We start from the raw sequence: 12470 nt of genomic DNA, 5'->3' as shown, positions 1-12470 counted from the left end.
CGGGGCGGCGGGGGTCGGGCGGAGGCCATCGGGGAAGGGACGGGGCGGTGGGGGTCGCGCGGAGCCCGTCGGGGAAGGGGCGGGACAGCGGGGGTCGGGTGGAGGCCGTCGGGGAAGGGGCGGGGCAGTGGAGGGTCGCACGGAGCCCATCAGGGATGGGGCAGGGCGGCGGGGATCACGCGGAGGCTGTCGGGGAAGGGGCAGGGCGGCGGGGGTCGCGCGGAGCCCATCGGGGAAGGGGCGGGGCAGCAGGCAGAGGCACCCTAGAAGCCCACCAGGCTGTGTGGGGTCCTGGCCCCGTCCCAGGGGTCGTGGGGTTTGGATGTGTCATTGCTGCTCCCTGGCCACGGAACCCCTGGAGCAGCCCCCCCACCCCGAGCCTTGGCCAGGGTCCCCGGCAGGATGGCACTGCCAGGCGCAGAGATGGGGCCGGCCCAGCTGCCTTGACCAGCCCAGTGAACGACTGGCTGCTGTGGGCCCCATGGGTGCCGGGAACATGTAGTGGCCAGCCAGGCTGAGCTATGCCAGCCCAGCTTGTGAAAGGTATTTGGGCACATGGAGGTTGAGGGGAGTTAGGCACCCAACTAGTTTTAAGGCTCTGGATCCAAGGGCCTCCTACGCATGTGCTGGTTCTGACCTGGCTGAGCAAAGGGGAAGGCAGCACCAGCCGGGGAGTCACCCATGTGCAGCCTGGCCCCGTCTGCTCTCCTGGGTCAGGCCTGGAGCCCAGCCCTCCACCTGTCCCAACTGGTGTAAACAAGGCACAGGCCCTGCTGAGCCATGGGAGGGCGATGGCCTCACTCCTGATTTACACCAGTGTCACTGGCTGCAGGGTGGGGCGGGCCGCCTGCCCCTCGCCCTGCACCTCACTGCTGGTGCCTGCACCAGGGCAAAGTGGGTGCAGGGCGCTGCCCCTTCTAGGCTGGTGGCATGTAACCCTGGCAGGGCAGCGGTGTCAGCGACAACACCAGGCGCTGGGACCTGGGAGAATAGGGTCCTCAGTGGCGTGGCAGGGGAGGATCGGGCCCACAGTGCAGGTGCAGGGGAGGATCGGGCCCACAGAACGAGGGCAGGGGAGGATTGGGCCTGTGGTGCTGGGGCAGGGAAGGATCAGGCCCACAGAGCCAGGACAGGGGAGGATTGGGCCCAGAAAGCCAGGGCAGAGGAGAATCGGGACCACGGAGCCCGGACAGGGGAGGATTGGGCCTGTGGTGCTGGGGCAGGGAAGGATCAGGCCCACAGAGCCCGGACAGGGGAGGATCGGGCCCATGGTGCTGAGACAAGGAAGGATCGGGCCCATCGAGCCGGCACAGAGGAGGATCGGGCCCACAGAGCCGGTGCAAAGGAGGATCGGGCCCAGCGCGTTCCCAGGCCCAGACACGCCCATCCCCAGCCGGGCTCAGCTCCTGGCAGCCGCTGGCTGAGCTGGGCCGCCAGCCCCGTTCAGGGAGGTCAGGGAGAGCCGAGTTGTGGGCCCACCCCAGCAGCTCGTTCCCCGGTGGTGCGGGGAGGGGCAGGGGCCGGGGCTGGGACGCGAATCTCCCGGTCTCTAGCGCCCCTCCTGCCCCCGCTCCTCCCCAGGCTGGAGCGCAGCTCGCAGGCCCCAGGGGCCAAAGGTCAGTGACTCTGCACACAGTCAGGACTCCCTGGCCGGGGCTCCGGAGTGGGCACCGTGCCGGCAGTGGCCGTCTGGGCTTGCTGCTGTCAAACCTGTCTGGCAGCCCCGCGCCGGCTCCTCCTCGCCCCAGCACCGGGCTCGGGCTCTTCCGCTCCGCCGAGCCACGTTTCCAGAGTCCCATCGTGCCCCCCACATCCCTGTGCCCCTGGGCCTGGGGGAGAGCAGCCCCGAGGCCCCCTGCCCTTGGAGACGGAGCCATGAGCCTGCTGGGCCGGGGAAGGCAGAACCGAGTGGCCCTGGGCCTCTGCACCTGCACCGAGCCCCGTCACGAGATGGGTAAGGAGAGAGCTGCCTTGCCCGCGGCATGGAGGGGACGGGCTGGTTGGCAGGGGTGAAAGGGATTGTGGGACAACCTCCCAGCATGCACTGTGGTCCCCGACTCCAGCCTAGGCCCCACCTCCCCCCGCCCCCACCTAGGTCCTTGGAGGGAGGGTTTAGGGGGCTTTCCACAGCACCAGGCCCTGCTGGCACTCATGCCCCGGCATGGGGGTGGGGGAATGCAGCCAGGCCCCCTGTGCACTGGGAGGAGCCGTCCTGGAGGTGGTGGGAGGGATTGGGGGGGGGTGGAGAGGGAGGTCCTGGTTGGCCCCCCACTCTGCAGACCTAGGGGACCCCGGGGCTCAGAGCTGGGAAAGACCCGCTCGGCACATCCTCCCTCTCGAGCCCAGCCGGCACATGAGGCCCCCAGCTGGTGTCCTGGCCAGGCTAGAGGGCGTGAGGGGCTCGCCCAGCGCCCATCACCGGGGTATCTGGCAACTGCTGAGAATTTAAATCTAGAAATAGCACGAAATCCCTGCCCTCTCTCCGCCTGCAGGGGGCTGCGTGGTGGATGGGTGCAGGACGTGTCTGGGGGTGTGTGTGTGTGTCATGCCCGCACGGATCAGTGTGACGGGGTCCCTAGATGAGCGTGGTTGGGGCTGCCCTGGCTCTGTCATGCCCACACCAGCCCCGTGCCCATGGGGCAAGGCTGGCCCAGGCCTGTTCCGACGGGGGAGGGATAGCTCAGTGGTTTAAGCATTGGCCTGCTAAACCCAGGGTTGTGAGTTCAATCCTTAAGGGGGCCATTTAGGGAACTGGGGTAAAAATCTGTCTGGGGATTGGTCCTGCTTTGAGCAGGGGGTTAGACTAGATACCTCCTGAGGTCCCTTCCAACCCTGATATTCTATGATTCTATGACTGCAGCCAGTGCCAGTGCCACTGGCATCCATGGGGCAAGAGTGTTAATAGCACATTAAGTTTGTGATCAGAACAACAGGGTGACACCTCTGCCCACTGGCCCCGGGGCTAAGATGCGCCGCCTATACCTGGAGGGGAGTGTCCTGCAGGAAGCTGTGAGGAGCTGGCAGGGCCAGGAATCACTTCCTCTTGTGTTTGGCCATGCACGGACCACAGGGGACCGGATGCTCACAGGCACCAGAGGGAAACTGCTCTTGGTGGAAGGCTTGGGGAAGCCCTGACCAAGATCAAGCTTCGTCGTGCCAGGCACTGCCCAGACCCGACCGAGATCAGGGCCCCCTCGTGCTGGGCGCTGCCCAGACATACCGTGTGACAGTCCCTGCCCAAGGATCTCCCAGTCTGTACAGATGAAGGATTGTTACAGACAGGGACAGAGGGGGGATGGGACCAGCCTGTGCTCACACAGGGTCTGTAGCGGAGCCAGGAACCCTGATGTCCCAAGCACTAAGCTGGCCCCAGTCATTAGGCCGGGCTCTTCCTGTCGCAGCATGGGGCCCTGTTGGCCTGGGACTGCAGGCAGGATTGGCCTGGCTCTGCTGTAGCTTCAGCTGGCAGGACCTAGGGGGCAGGGTGGGGCTGGAGGGAAAATTGGGGTGGCTGTGACCAGGGGGCATCTGGGGGAGAGTGTTGCTGTGAGCTTCCTCTGCCTCTCCAGGATCAGCCCGCCTCAGAGCAGGGAGTGAAAGCCTGGGCTGGAGACACACGGAGCCTGTCTCAGGAGGGGCTGGGGTGAGCTAGGGACAAGTGCCTGTGTTGAGCGCTGGCACCGTGCCTGGCACTAGACTGGCCCAGGCAGCCGCAGCCCCAGCTGGGGCGTTCACCATCCATGGGCCGGAGCCTGGACCAATGCAAAACTCCCACGGATGCCAGTTGGGGTCACAGTGGAGTGAGGGGCTGGGGGACCTGGCCTGGAGCCCTGGTCCCTGCCCACGGTGCTGGCACGGCAGGCCGGGCAGGCGGCTGGCTTGCGGCACAGAGGGCTGGGCGAGGGTGGTTCTGTGGGTCTCTTTATTTGTGCTTGGACTTGCTAATGACTGCGGCCGCCCAGCCTGGCCACACGGCGTCCCTGGGTGTGTTAGTGTTGGCACGGATCCTCGCTGCCACCCACACCAGCCCAGCAGCTGGCTGGGGAGGCAAAGGCTGGCTGGCTGCAGCCAGCCAGGTGCCCCCTGGCCCTGCTCACAGTCAGGATCTAGGCATGTTTGTGTGCGTGTGTGTGGGGGGGGAGGCAGCAGTAGCCTCGTGCCAGCGCAGGGCCAGAGCAGCCGGCAGGGTTGCTCTCCAGAAGTCGGTGATGCGGCATGTGGGGTTTCCTCCACGGCAGCAGCGTGGCGGTCGGTCGGTCCCCAGACCTCTCCCTGCACGCAGCCTCGGCATGGCTGGGGGGCCATAGCTCACTGGTGGCATTTGCAGGGGGCCACAGCCGGAGACACCGAGGAACCAGGCATGCTGGGCGGGGAGAGGTTAATAACCCAGGTGGGCGGGGAGAGATCCCAGAACCCTTCAAACTGCAAATGGCACCAGAATAAACCAGTGCAGAGGGAGGGCGTTAGCAGGGCCAGCAGCCCTTGGGCACAGGCCCACCTCGTGAGCCAGGCTGTGTGGCCCAGTGGTTAGCGCTCGCGCTGGAAGGCTGGTGGGGTGGGTGCTTGCCCTACCTGGAGTGGGCAGGCAGGATTGGCCTGGCTCTGCTTCAGCTGGCAGGACCTAGGGGGCAGGGTGGGGCTGGAGGGAAAATTGGGGTGGCTGTGACCAGGGGGCATCTGGGGGAGAGTGTTGCTGTGAGCTTCCTCTGCCTCTCCAGGATCACCCGTTCTCACAGCCTCCCCCCCACCCCCCCGTGAAGAACAGCTCTCCCCTCATCCCCCACCCCATGGAGTAGCAACCAAGGGAGTTGCCCAAGGTCACACAGAAGCTCAGTGGCAGAGCCAGGGGCTGAACCCCTAGTCCAGGAACAGCTGTCCGGCTCTTGTAGGGTGGGGCAGGGCGGCGAGGTGGGCGCGCGGCTGGAGGGGACCCAGGAGAACTGCTCTGGGGCCGGGGAAGAGCAGTCAGGGCAGTTCCTGTCTGTGTCGGGACGATGGCACGGATGTGTCGGAGCAGAGCAATAGCGCAGGTGGGTGGGATCTATCCCAGGCACGGCTTGGCGTGTGCGTGTCCATGTCTGTGTGTGTGTGTCCATGTGTGCCCGGCTCAGCGTGTGCGCGTCCGTGTCTGTGCGTGTGTGTCCATGTGTGCCCGGCCCAGCGTGTGCGTGTCCATTTCTCTGTGTGTGTGTCCGTGTGTGCCCGGCTCAGCGTGTGCGCATCCGTGTCTGTGCGTGTGTGTCCGTGTGTGCCCGGCCAGCGTGTGTGTATCCACATCTGTGCATGTGTGTCCGTGTATGCCCGGCTCAGCGTGTGCGTATCCATGTCTGTGCGTGTTTCCCCGTATGTGCCCGGCCCAGCGTGTGCGTGTCCATGTCTGTGCGTGTGTGTCCATGTGTGCCCGGCCCAGCGTGTGTGCATCCGTGTCTGTGCGTGTGTGTCACTGTGTGCCCGGCCCAACGTGTGCATGTCCACTTCTGTGTGTGTGTGTCCGTGTGTGCCCGGCCCAGCGTGTGCATGTCCACGTCTGTGTGTGTGTCCGTGTGTGCCCGGCCCAGCGTGTGTGCGTCCATGTCTGTGCGTGTGCAGGGGGCAGCAAGCCAGAGACCTGCCCCTGTAGGCAATTCCCCCTCTTCTCCGCCCTGCGGCTGCACTCCCAGCAGCTCAGCCGGATTCCTGTCCCCACTGGCGCATGGCGGTAGCCGTGGCAGCGCAGCAGCGTTGGGAGCAGTCAGGGCCGTTTCCTGGGGCCTTGCTGTGTGCCCCGAGATTGCAGCCCCCGGGGAACCGCTGCACCTGCCTAAGCGTTTCCTGCCACCGCAGGAGGAGCCGGCTAATGCTGTGCAGCAAACAGGAAGCCACTGGCTGGCCCCATGGCACCGGAAGCAGGTGAAGGCCGGGCGGCTGCAGGGCTGCACTGGGTGAGTTGTTGTGACACTTCCCAAGCTGTTCTCTCGGGGGCACGGGTGGGATTCCACCAGCACGTTCGCTTCCTCTCCCCCGTGCCCGCCGCTGGCAGCGGGCTGGGGCTGGACGGGACCCATGGCTGAGCTCTGGTGCAGAGGCCTTCCAGGGGGTAGGCCGCGTCTGCACTCCCTGAGCACTGCCAGCTAGGGAGGGCTGGTGCGAGCGGCCCAGCCGCTGCGGGGATCTCTCCACCCCCAGCCACGGGGTGTGAGCCAAGCAGGGTGGTGCCTGCTCGTGACCCGGCCTGCTGCTAGCCGCAGGCAGGGGAGCCCCTCTCTGTAGCGCTCCCAGGCTGGGGTTCTAGTCCCTATACCCCAAAGGCGTGTGCATTGTTCTGTGTCTGCTCCCCGGGCAGCTCTTCGTACCGCCCCCATGCCTGGCCGCAGGGGCTCTTTGTCTCCCCCTAGTGGCTGGCATAAGGATAAGGGTCTACTATAAGCGCTAGCTAGTGGAGCCAGTCCTTTGGCTCCAGTGGGAGAGGCTCAGGCTTTTGGTTCAGGTGGTCCCAGGTTCGTCCCCCCGCTTTTGGCCCAGGTGGGGTTGGTCACGCAGCCTCCAGGGGCCCAACGCCATGTGCTGCCAATGGGCTGGTGGCCCAGGCTGGCTGGCCGTGGAAGGGCAAGTGGGCTGGCCTGGCCCACTCCGTGGCAGGGAGAGGCGGTGACCGCCTGGTACCGATGGAGGGAAGCGAGCCGGGGGGGGGCTGAAAATGGTGGTTGCTCAGCCTATGGCCTAGAACCTGGCCTCTCGGCCTCAGGCTGGTGACCCCAAGCAGGGTCCTGGCCACAGGCCAGGGGATCACAGCCAGCCCGCTCCCTCCACATCACCGAACGGTGCCAGGGATGGGAGTGGACGCCCTGGGCAGGGCAGCCTGTCTGTTATTAGCACCGAGCTGTGGACACACAACCGAGCAGCTGGTCCTGGAGGGAAAATGTTGAGGGCTAGTGTGGCCCAGGCTGCCCTGAGGCTGGTCCTGAGGCTGCCTCTGGCTTCCCTCTGAGTTTCTCTCAGGGGCCCCAGCGGCATCTCCATCGTCATCCCTGGGGAGGCTTGGGAGTGGGAGCAGTTTGAGCGCTGCTTGTGACTGTGTCGGGCAGGGCAGTGCCTGGGAACCCCAATGGGTGCAGGCCCGAACCCCAGCAAGAGTGCGAGGGGGGCGTCACAGCACGTGGGAGGGGGGCAAAGGAGCCAAGCAGGAGGGAGGGGGGCAAAGCACGAGTGCTTGTGTGGTGAGACCTGGCTGCATCCCCAGGGCACGGAATGGCGGCAGGGAACTGTCATCAGTCCCTCCGCCGGGAGACCCCGTACCCTCATCCTTCCCGTGGGGGGCCTCTGCCTGCGGGAGCTGTCAGCTCTGCCAGGGATCAGCCCCCCAGCAGATTTCAGCCTAGAAATTGGCATATCCACAGTGGAGACCCCCACCCCCACACTCATTCCTCTGAAGCACAAGAGCTGGAGGTGCCCCTGGTTGCCCAGCAGGGTGGCACAGTGCCGCTGTTCCTCTCCTGCCTGGGGGGGCAGGCGGTGGCTGCTCATGCTGCCCCCCTCCCCTCCATGGGAGGTTTTTCCCTTTAACTATAGCCGGGGGGGATCTGGGGGAAGAAAGGTTTGAGCCCGGGTGGCGGGTGGCTGGCCAGCGCCCTTGTGGATGGGCACCGACAGGCCCCCGGGGTGGCATCAGTCACAAATGTATCACGGGATCCCAGTGCGATGCTGTGGCCAAAGGGCTAATGGGCAGGAAGGGAAAGGGGTGTCTCGAGTAGGAGCAGAGAGGTGATTTCGGCACGGCCGCAGTCCTGAGTCCCGTTCCGGTGCCCGGGAGGGGTCAGAGAAGAGCCATGAGAAGGATTAAAAGGCTGGAAAACCTGCCTTGTGGTGCTAGGCTCTGAGGGTGTCTGCACAGCAAAGGGAAACCAGCCCCATAGCCCGAGTCGACTGGCACAGGCCAGCCATGGGTGTCTAGGTGCTGTGTAGACAGCCCCGAGGAGCTCAATCTCTTAAGCTTCGCACAGAGACGGTGACGCGGTGTCTACGTGTGGGAAACAGAAAGTTGATAATAAAGGGCTGTTCAGTCTAGCAGGCAAAGGTCTCACACGATCCAATGGCTGGAAGTCAAAGCTAGACAAATTCCAACTGGGAATAAGGCGTAAATGTTTAACAGGGAGGGGAATTAACCATGGGAGCACTTTCTCAAGGGTCAGAGTAGAGTCTCCATCACTGACCATTTCAAACCAGGCTGGGATGTTTTCCTAGCAGATCTGCTCGAGTTCAAACAGGGAGTAAGTCCGGGCCGTTGGAGGGTCTCGGTAAAAATAGCGCCATCGCAAGGCTGATTTTATGCTGCACGGCACCAGCTTGAGGGGAATTCGGCTCCCGGCTCAGTGCTTGCTTGGCTGCTGCAGTTTGGCTGTTGCTATTTGATTGCCAGGAGTTGTCCCTCTCAGAGCCAGGTGGGGCGCGGGATTGCAGGGCGTGCTGGAGCCAGAGCTGGGGGTAGACCCTGCCTGGGGGCGCACCCAGGTGGAATTTAACCAGACTCGCCTCAGTGAGCAGCCGTGGTGCATTGGCGGTTCTGGGGGCTGGAGCTGTTCACCCACAGGTCACTGGCTGAATGCAGCCGGGCTTAGCAGGGGTTAATGATTCCCCGCCCCATGACCCCTAGATGAGCTGCCCAGGTGCCAAACTCACCCGCTGGCATGGCGCTCAGCTGGGCGCTCTCTGGGCAGGGACTGCACTCACTGGGTGTTTGTACAGCGCCTGGCCACAATGGGTCCCCCAGCTCCGCCCCATTCTGCCCGAAATCCTCTCGCCCACTGGGTCCTTGTGAGAAGTGACGCCAATGCGCAGGGCGCGGGCGGGGCGGGGGGGCAGGATTTAGCCCAGCCGCAAACCATGGCTTGATTTTTTTTTAATGTTGCAATTTTTTGGAGGGGGGAGGTGGGAATCTTCTGATCGCTGGGGGTGGGGTGGGGTCTGAGCCATGAGGCTGGAACTTCCAGGGCTGGCCAAACAGCAGGCCCCACTCCCACCTTGGGACGCCCCCCTGGAGAGGTGGGGGCCAGTGCCAGTGCTGGGAGAGGGACCCCCCCCCCAACTGCATCTGCACCTCTCAGCGCCCCGCTGCTCCAGGGCTGCAACCAAACGTGCCGGAAGCTGCCGAGAAGAGTGTGTCAGCAGCGTGGGGGAGGTAACGCAGAACTCCCCCCCCAACCAGCCCCATGGCCTGCCCCAGGGCTGCGGGCTTGGCTGTGGGAGGTGGGGCAGGGAGGGGGTCATGCCCCCCCATCTGTGCAGCTGTTTGCATGCCCTTAGCTTAGCCAGCAGTGGGAGGCCAGGAGGGCCTGGGCCTGGCTGCGGGGGGGGGGGCGCTCTCCTCCCCCCCACCCCCCCGTTTCTAAACCCTGTGGGCAGGAAGTGTGCAGGCAAGTGACAGCAGCAGAGCGAATGCGGGGGGGGGGGGGAGGAGAGGAGAGAGCCGGCGCTTCCCCCAGCTGCCTGGAGCCAGCAAGGATGGGCAGGTCTCCCCAGGCTCCCCCCGCCCCAGGGGCTGGCCCGCTCCCCAGCGCAGAGAGAAGCCCCTGGTAGGTGCCTCTGGAGGGGGCTGCTGGGCCGGGAGCCAGTGGGAGTTGGCTGGGGAAGGCGCCAGGGTCGCTTGGCTTGGAGGGGAAAGTCCTGGCAGGAACATGGGGGGAGCTTGGAGCGAGTTGTGGGGACCCCAGCAGGGAGTGTGTGGGGGGGAAGGGGATCCAGGGGGCTCCCCCCCCAGTACTGCTTGCCCCCCCTCCCCGGCGCTTATGGCTGTGACACGACTCAGGAAGGATGGGAGGAGGCTGGTGGAGCCGTGTCCCTGCCTATGAATGGGGCATCTGTTCCTCCGCTGGTCCTGCCCAGCCGGGTGTGGGGCAGGACAAGACTCACACAGGGGCAGAGAGAGGGACAGACAGACGCACACACAGACAGACACCCCCCCACCAGACATACCCAGACCCACAGCTGGCCGCGGCTGTCACAGTCCAGCTGGCAGTGAGCTGCCCAGCCTGGGAAACCAGCCACACTCTAGCCCAGCTAACAATAGCAGGGGCCGGCTCGGGTTAGCCACTCAAGGTCCAGGCCGCCTGCCCCGGGTCTGGGCTCGGGTGGCTAGCTCCTGCTGTCGCCCCTGCCGCCATGGCCATGCTGCCCGGGCTAGCTGCTCCCAGCACCTGTGCAGACACACAGACACAGCCATGCAAACAGAGACACAGACACTTACACACACACACACCCCTCCGCAGACAGACACACAGACAGACATGGACGCACAAGCAAGGCTGGGCACTCATGACGCCCATGGACGTTAGCAGGAGTCAGCACCTTGGAAATTGGGCCCGAGGGCACCCGGACAGACAGCCCCCAGAAGCAGACAGACAGACACAGAGAAGGGAAGCCAGACACATTTTTGGTCTGGCTGCTCGGGGGGGTTGGTTCGCTCCCTCCAGTGACCGTGAACTCTGGCTTTCCACCCAGCCTCACACCCTTCACGCTCAGTGCCCTCATTGTGCTGATGGGGAAACTGAGGCAAAGAGAGGGGCAAGGAATGCACCGAAGTGACAAAGGGAGTCAGTGACAGAGCCAGGAAAGGATCCCAGGAGTCCTGACTCCCCAGTCAGTGCTCTAGTTATTGGACTATACTGCCTCTTATCTAACCATCCAGCCCCCCCAGCCCATACTTACCACTTCTGGGAGATTTATCATCTATCCATCCCCATCCACTTTATCTATCTATCTATCTATCTATCTATCTATCTATCTATCTATCTATCTATCTATCCCCATACACCCCCGTATCTATCTATCTATCTATCTATCTATCTATCTATCTATCTATCTATCTATCTATCCCCATCCACTCTCAGCCTTGCTGAATCCACGGCATTGTTCCTCTTCCAGAGCCGGGGTGGGGGGCAGTGGCCCCAAGTGAAGTGCCGGCATCCAGAGGCGACTCTCTCCCTGTGCTGAGCTGTCTCATTGGCTGCACAGCTAGGCCTGCCCAACCTGTGTTAGTTTCACAAATGCTGCAATTCTGATGTGCTCCCATGACTCCAGGAGCTGGAGCTTTACGGAGCAGCGAGCCTGCGGGAGAACGGGTTCTTTGCCAGCACCCAGCCTTTTCGCAGGAACGTAACGGTTTTGATTAAACTTTGGCCATGCAGCTTCTCAGACCCAGGATGGAATTTCTGGTCAGGTCACAGCAGTGAGCGAGACCCCAGAAGAGCCAGTAGCCCAGTGCTCGTGGCACTCACCAGGCAGGTTAGAGACACCCTGAAAATCACAAGCCTGGCTTAAGCATTGGCAGCGCTGCAATCTTGGCTGGGGGCTCCAAGCGCTCTGTGTTTGTACAGCACCCAGCACACCGGGACCATGTTCCACGAGGGGGCTCCAGACGCTGCCCTAATACAGATGACCAGGACACAAGCGCTAATAACAGAATTCCTCTGGGGTAGTGGTTTTTAATGCTATAGATTAGCAAGCTGGAGCATTCAGTTATGGGGATCTTTTCTACGTGACTGTGTCAGTCCCATATGTCTCTGCTTAGCCGCGTAAGCTGGGACTTCACATGCATAAAGCAGGCACCGGAAATGCTGTGGCTGAGTGTAACACTCTTCCGGCTTGGGCTCTGCAATTGTGGTCGCTCGCCCAGCATCTGAGTGTGCGCGTGCGGGCCCGCGTGTGCGGCCCTGCAGCTCGGGCCCCTCTGTGGGCTGCTCTCTAGCTAGCTCTTAGTGATATGGGGCGAGCAGAAATGGAGCCCACGGACGCTAGGTCAGAGGTATCTGTGTGTCTGCGGGCTGGCGCATAGGGCCAGCTTCAGGAATGGGAGAACTCTGCGGACTTCAGGGACTCAGGCCTGCAGGTGCAACGCAGGGGCCAAAAGGGCAAATGTGATCCCAGGTGTGTACAGGAATCTCGGGTAGGAGCAGAGTGCTTATTTTCCCTCTGTATTTGGCCCTGGTGCGACCGACCGTTGCTGGGATCATGTGTCCAGTTCTGGTGTCCCCAATTCAGGAAGGATGTTGATAAATTGGAGAGGGGTCAAAGAAGAGCCACAAGAATGATTAAAGGATTAGAAAACATGCCTGAGCGTGAGAGACTCAAGGAGCTCCATCTATTTAGCTTAACAAAGAGAAAGTTAAGGGGACTTGATCACTGTCTATCAGGGAACAAATATTTAATACTGGGCTCTTCAGTCTAGCAGAGGAAGGTCTCACATCATGCAAGGGTTGGAAGTTGAAGCTAGACAAATACAGACTGGAAATAAGGTGTAAATTTTTAATGGTGAGAGTAATTAACCATGGGAACGATTTACCCAGGGTCACGATGGATTCTCCATCACGGACAATTTTTAAACCAAGACTGGCGGGACTGAAGTCCTGCAAAGTAGCATCTAGGCTTTGTGCAGTCCTGCACCAGGGTGATCTCCATCCTTAGCCCAGACACCAGGCATTCCCCCTCCAAGTGTACTG

The sequence above is a fragment of the Emys orbicularis genome, chromosome 2, assembly GCF_028017835.1.
Source record: "Emys orbicularis isolate rEmyOrb1 chromosome 2, rEmyOrb1.hap1, whole genome shotgun sequence".
NCBI classification, from domain to species: Eukaryota; Metazoa; Chordata; order Testudines; family Emydidae; genus Emys; species Emys orbicularis.
Note: the sequence above shows the minus strand (reverse complement) of the source record.